We start from the raw sequence: 7,759 nt of genomic DNA, 5'->3' as shown, positions 1-7,759 counted from the left end.
AATTTCTTGACAAAACACAACATTTTATTCTCCAGGATTTCTAAAAGAAAAAAATCTCATGCACTTTCTTGGAAACCAACGCTTCTCTATGTGGGCATGTTTTAAGGCACAGCGGAGTACAGAATCCCCTATAATGGAATGGACTAGGGAGTAAGATCTGGTAAAACGTCTACCCCAGTTCACTAATCCTGATGGATACTTACTAATCCTGACAAAGTCTTTTTGAAGTTTCCACAAAGATCCTAATTTTACAGAATGAGAAATTTCCCCAAGTTAAGGATCCCATGAGCAATAAACCTTAGTAATGACCCCAACACAAACCTGCCCATGCACTCCCCACTCAGCCTTTGTCCAGGAGAGGGCGTTGCCACCAAAGTGGCCTCCAGATTAGCCCCATCACTGCAAGTCACTATACTCCCTCAACTCAGGTCGTGCAGTTCTCCTCATAATTAACCTCTCCTTTTACAGCTAATGGTTCTTACAGCGAAGCGTCTAAGGTGGGGCAGCCAGTAATTCACCCTAAGGGTTTCTTTCCACATATGAAATCAAAGCATTTTAAAAAAGAGTCTTTCTATGCACAGCAGCTGCCTAAAAGTTGCTTCAAAAGCTAATAGGAAAGGCCTTTACCGCTCTGAGGATAGTCCCACTAGCTCTGGGTTTGATATCCTTACTCTTCCCCTTCACTTTTTTTTAAAAACAAGATCAGATTCGTTCCCATTTAGGCGTGTTCTGTGATTATAAATGGTCTGCCTTGGTATTCCTGGGACTATCTGACTATGGGTTGCTGCTAGCTAGAATTTCAGAGAACTTCTCTTTTCCTTTCTTTCTTCCTTCCTTCCTTCCTTTTTTTTAGAGACTGTGAGAGATGGGGGGAGGAGCAGAGGAAGAGAGAGACTCTTAAGCAGGCTCCATGCCCAGTGCATAGCCTGACACGGGGCTCAATCTCATAACTCTGAGATCATGACCTGAGCCAAAATGAAAACACTTAACCAACTGAGCCACCCAGGCTCCCTGAATTTCAGAGAACTTCTAACCTGAGAATGATATTGTCCTTAGGAAGCCTTCAAAGATTGAGTTCTATACTGCCTACCTGTGAGTTCAGGGGCACATTTACTGAGGCTACAAAGACTAGAACCCTCTAACAGATAACCTGCTAACAATTAATTCATACTGGAAAACCAAATAAAGAAATGAAACAAAAAATAAATACACAAATGAACAAACAAAAAGTCCAAGATCCTGAAACAAGAAAGACAATGAGTGTGGCATCTTCTGACTCTATTTGTAAGAGTAAGCAGTTGGGTGGTAATCATACTAAGGAAAGCTAACGTTTATTACTTGTTGAGACCATGCCAGACACTGCACTTAATAATTGTTCCTTCACACAATCTTCAAGACAACCCTGTAAGATAGGCTATATTCATACTATTTTACAGATGACAGCTATGAGATGAACACACATGAAGCCAGAAAGTGTTGGCACATGACCATGAACGGGCTCCTGGCCATGTTGTAGCCAAGTTCACACAGCTGGCTATGTAAAGATGTCCTCTGGGAGCCAGTCTTAGGTGACCTGTTGACCCTCCTGGCTGTAAGTGGCATCTAATGCTATATTTTCTATTGCGGAGCATTATAGCGCCAACAAAGTTCTTCCTTCTAAAACCACCTCTCCAGGCTATTCTATCTAAGCCTCTCCTCAACCCAGTTGATTTCTAGATACCAATCCTGCAGCCATGTCAAACTACAGGGTGAGTAAGAGAGAGTATCATCCAATGAGCATGCACAGAGTTCTTGCAATGTGTGGGGCTCTGAGACACAGAGATAGAAAAGCCAAGGTCCTTGGACTCATGGATTTCATAATCTGGTGGTAGAGACAGACAAGTAAACAGACCATTCCAATACATGCTACAATATTATTGTAATAAGTACAAATAGCACTTCATTTGTACTAGGCACTGTTCTTAGCAGTCCATTTCATAGATTATTCTCATTTAATCTTCACAATGATCCCATGGGTAGCTGTGGTTAATATTTTGCATAAGAGGAAATGGAGGCCCCGAGAGGCTATGATTTAGCCTTAAGTGGAAGAGATGTTATTCTGAGCCCAGGCAGCCTGGCCCCAATCCTGTACTTTAAATTGTGACATTTATCCTCATGGAGGCAAACACGGAGGCATGTACCAGTACAGAGAAGAAACACTCCCTTGGGCAGGGAGGGGTCATTCCAGATGAGGGGCTCCCAAGTTGAATGGAGCGATCTATAAAACCTACCAGTCCATGACTAGACAAGGCACGGGTTGGAGAAAAAAATTAAGCGCAGTACAGGCACATCTTAAGAGTATATATTGTGGGAGCACCTGGGTGGCTCAGCGAGTTAAAGTCTCTGCCTTCTGCTCAGGTCATGATTCCAGGGTCCTGGGATCGAGCTCCGCATCGGGCTCTCTTCTCAGCAGGGAGCCTGCTTCCCCCTCTCTGTCTGCCTCTCTGCCTACTTGTGATCTCTCTCTCTCTCTGTCAAAAAATAAAATCTTAAAAAAAAAAAAAGAGTATATATTGTGGTCAGGAGCAATGGGCTTGCAACATGCCAACATGGATATATTTTATGAGCCTAAGACTGAGTGACAGAAGGAAGACACAGTATGGGACCTGTAGCACCATGTCATATGTAAATTGAAAATGCATACACAGGAAACAATGGTACACATACATAAGAACATGTATAAATAGAATTATTCCAAACAAAGTAGAATGGTTGCTTTTGGGAATTAAGATGGAAATCCAGTGGAGAAAAGGATAAGATAAAATAAATAAAGCAAGAGAAGCTGATGGTAGCGTACTGTGAAAGGAAGAGAATAAGTAAGTCAACCTTGGGTCCCTGAGAGAAGAGCGGGGGTGAGGAGGAGGAGTGGGGTAAGGAGGAAGATAGTTCTTGTTAGTGTCTGTCAAGCAGTCCTTTGCCAGGATTTTACCACTTGCTCCTTCCACAGGGTGTAGCATGAGCACCAAGTTGCTTTCTCCAGCGGTTCCCACCCCCTTCTCACTATTGGTTGGTCCAGGGATGGCCACCTAATGCCAGCACGGCCAATCAGTTCACTTCCTTTTTAGAAGGCTTTAGTGCCCGATAGAGGCACTCATAGTTGCGGGTGAAAGGTAAATTTGATTAAGGGCCAAAGTAGCCTTAAACACTGCCTGCACCATGAGCCATGTGACCTTGAGCATGTGGCTTAGCCTTTAAATACCTGGGTTTTCTCATCTGTGAAGTAGGAAAATATCATACCTAACATTGGATTGGGCAAAGATTTAATGAGTGAATAAGATGCATAGATAGTACTTAGAGAAATGTCTGCCATACAACAGGAGCTCAATAAATGTTGGTCATGATTGTTTTCTCAGAACTTGGGAACTGGGGGATGAAAAAAAGGCCCTGTCTGGGTGGCAGTAGGCCAAGGAGTAAAGGAGTAAATCACTTCTGATCTTGGGACACGGCCTCATTATTTTATCCCCATGGGCCATAGAAATATCATCATTTTATGTAATATCTGTGAGGTGAAAGGGGTTGGGAAGCACTGCTATGCAGGAACCCGTCTCTGGGTGGGTTTCCAAAGCTTCGCTATACCCATTTTGAGTCCACAGGATGCTTCAGTATTTTTCCATTCTCTCTCTTAGTTTTTCTGCAGTTAATTTAAATGTATTTCTGTGGCTTACCTACAGAATCCTGATTGAGAGGGTTGTAATGACAGTGAAGACTCCACCTCTCACTCCCTTTGCTCATCTCCACACACAGTACCATCCATGGTGTCTTCCTCACAGGGAAAGTCACCCTCAAGTGCTCCTTATTGGATTAGAAATTGTTGAAAAACAAGTACAAAATCATATATCCCTCCTGCTGTCACAAGTAAGCACCAGTTTCCACAAATGCTAATATAGCAAACTCAGCACACTGGATTTTACATGGAATCTTCTGGTGTAATAACACATTTCTGACTTCATGAGCTTTAAATATGTTGATAAAAGAAGGAGTTCTTGCCCTTACTCATTTACCTCCAAGTTCTTTTTTTTTTTCTTTAAGGTTTTAGTTTTAGGTAATCTCTACATGCAAAATGGGGCTTGAACTCACAACCCCAAGATCAAGAGTCGCACGGTCCACTGACTGAGCCAGGCAGGCACCCCATTCTTGTAAGTTCTATTTACCACTTCCTAGCACAATGTTTATGCAACTCTTTCAAAAAGAACCATTTTCAGTCCTCAGAAAAGTTGGCCAAGTCTTTATTGGAAATTCGAACTAGCATATGAAACAAATAAATGATTGACTTAATTTTTTTTTAGAACAAACATACCTAGCAGAGAATGTGGAAGTGATTCAGGGGGTGCCAAACAAACAGAAAACTTTCCCTGACCTTTGGAAGTCAGAGAATAGTCAACAAACTGATTTAGGCAATTTCACTGCTTTGAAGGTTTCAAAGAAGACTGATTTCTGTTTGTTCAGCCACCATTTGGAAGTGCAAAGATCAAGGACATCGTAAGTGTTATCTGAGCTTTTGAATGTGTTTGTGAAATTGCCAATATGTCACGGAGGCATTTCTCAGAGCTCTGCGCTGTGACACTTTTTATCTGTGTCAGTTTGGCAGGTGCCATCTGATCAAGTGAGTGGCCCTTCCGACACACCAAATGCCTTCCAAGTGCCTTCCAAAGGCTTGCCGGAGAGAAAAGAAAACCAGCCATTTCCTGGGATTGGGAGTCAGAGTCAACCAAAGGGCCTATGACGACTTCCTGAGGATGTTATTCGGTCACTACTGTGGCTGACAGCTGGTGCATGAAGCTTGTAGTCTACACTTCATGAGCAGTGGTATTAAATCTTCAGAATCACAAAGATGTCCAGTGATCTTCTGTAGTAAGTGCTACTTCAATGAAGTTTATCGGAGGGAGTCAGTCCAGGGGTGATACGGTACTCCCCATCATCAGGGACCCATACTTTTTCCTGCTTGCTTCTCTGCTGTGTGTGACTTCCATTCTCAAGTTCACTTCATGGTCCAAGTCTGCTGCTGATGCTTCAACCTTTCAGTAGGAAAGAGGATGGGAGGAGAGGAACATGCCCATCCCCCCTCCCTCCCTTTAAGGAGACTTCCTATCAGTTTCTTCAGAATTTTGTGACGTGGCTACACCTAATTATAAAGTACGGTGGAGACTATAACCCGGCCAAAATTTAGAGGCTCTGTTACCATAGAAAAGCTAAAATGGATTTTAAAGAACAATTAGCTAGTTCTGCTCTATTACGCTTCAGGACTCAGTTCAAATGTCCCCTCCTTAGAGAGATCATCGGAGCCCATCCTGTCAACAGCAGGCTTTCCCTACTTGTTCTTCATCACAAAACCTGTTCAGGTCCATAAACATGATCTTCTCACTTATTTATTTACTTCTACTTTTTATGTTCTTGCTCCACTAGAACAAAGTTTCTTGAGTGTAGGGACCTTATCTGTCTTGCTGTTCACCTTCATACCCCAGGGCCTCATAGTGTCCACAACACTGTAGAAACTTGATAAACAGGTGAAATGAGTGAACAAATCAGGAATGAGGATCCTTAACATGGGAAACCAATGTGGGTATTGAGGCTCTGGGATTAGACAGTCTTGATTAAAATCTTGGCTCCACCTCTTATTAGCAATATGACTGTGGGCAGTGACTTGTCCAAGTTTCGGCTTCTTTATTTGTAAAAATGGAGGGGGGAGGTCTTTGGGGAAAAAGAAATGAGTTAATACTTGTGAAATGTTTACCTCTCTGCCTCCTGGATAGCTAAAAATAAAGGTTAGTCTTTATACATGACCATAAAAATAATTATAATTTTCATTATTATTGATATCTATCTAGTCCAAAGTTTCAAAGGAGACAACCCAGAGGAAGAGACCTTAGAGAGGAGCCAAGGGAATAGGCAGGAGTTGACTAGACAAAGAAAAAGTGGGGAGGTTAGGAGGAGAACATCCTAGGAAGAAACCACATGTGCAGAGGTCTTGGGGCAGGAAGTGATATGTTAGAATTAGGAAAAAAGTCAATGTGGCCAGAGTGAAGACAGGAAGCACAGTATATAAACTGACACTAGAAAGGAAGACAGGGTTAGGTTATGCAGGACTTTGTATTGTGAACTCTATCTTAAGTGCAAGGAGAAACTACTGATGGGCAGGGGAGTGCATAATCAGACTTGTAATGTATATGACGGGATTAAAAAGTGGAAGAGACATGAGATCTCCAACAAGCCCATATCAAGGAAAAACGATGTGAGTGCACATTGTGAAGGTGACTATATACAAACCAGGAAGTGGGTCTTCACAAAGAACTAAATCTGCCAGCCCCTTGATCTTGGACTTTCCAGCATCCAGAACCATAAGAAATAAATCTGTTATTTAAGCTACCAGTCCATGGTATTTTGTTACAGCAGCCTGAGCTAAGACAACCTCCCTTACCTGTGGAATAGAAAACTTAATGCTGTTAAGATATCAGTGCTATCCAAAGTGATCTACAGATTCAGTGCAATTCCTATAAAAATTTTAAAGTGTTTTCTTTATAGAGATTAAAAATCCACCCTAAAATTCATATGGAATCTCAAGGGACCCCAAATTGTCAAAACAGTTTTGATAAAAAACAAAGTTAGAGGTCTTACACTTAATGATTTCAAAACTTATAAAGTTACAGTAAATCAAAATAGTATGGTACTGGCATAAAGACAAACATATAGACCACTGGAATAGGAAAGAGAATCTGGAAACAAACCCTACCTTATAGATGGTCGAATGATTTTGGACAAGGGTGCCCGTATTATTCAATGGAGAAAAGATAGTCTTTTCAACAAATGTTGTTGGGAAAACTGAGTATTCATACTCAAAAGAATAAAGTTGGACCCTTACACTATAACACATATAAAATTGACTCAAAATGAATCCAAGACCTAAATGTGAAAGTTAAAACTATAAAACTCTTTGAAAAAAAATAGGGGAAAAGCTTTATGACAAGAAATTTGGCAATGGTTTCTTGGATAAGATAACAAGGAATAGGCAACAAAAGAAAAAATAAATTGGACTTCATTAAATTTAAAAATTCTCTGCATCAAAGGATATAATCATCAGAATGAAAAGGTAATCCATGGAATGAGAGAAAATATTTGCAAATCACAGCCCTGATAAGGGGGTTATATACAGAATATAAAGAACTCTTACAACTCAATAACAACAACAACAAAAACCTAAACAATGTGATTAATAAATGAGCAAAAAACTTAAGCAGATATTTCTCCAAAGATATATACAAATGACCAATAAGCACATAAAAACATGCCCAGCATCAGTAATTATTAAGGAGATGCAATTCAAAACCACAGTAAGATACCATCTCACACCCGTTAGGATGGCTACAAAACCAAACCAAAAACAAAACAGAGAAGCAAACCCAAAATACACTGTTGCTGGGAATGTAAAATGGTGTAGCCACTGTGGAAAACAGGATAGTGGTTCCTCCTAAAATTAAAAATAGAATTACCATGTGATCCAGCAATTTCACTTCTGGGTTTAAGCAGAATCTGGAAGAGCTATTTATACACTCATGTTCATAGCAGTATTATTCATAATGGCTCCAAAGTTTAAAAAACCCAGTGTCTATCAACAGTTATGGAAAAACACATTGGTATAAATATACAAGGTAATATCATTCAGCCTTAAAAAGGAAAGAAGTTCTGACACAACCTGCAACATGGATGACCCTTGAGGATGTTACAC

This window comes from Mustela putorius, unplaced genomic scaffold (assembly GCF_011764305.1).
Source record: "Mustela putorius furo isolate JIRA1106 unplaced genomic scaffold, ASM1176430v1.1 tig00000228_pilon_pilon_pilon, whole genome shotgun sequence".
NCBI lineage: Eukaryota > Metazoa > Chordata > Mammalia > Carnivora > Mustelidae > Mustela > Mustela putorius.
Note: the sequence above shows the minus strand (reverse complement) of the source record.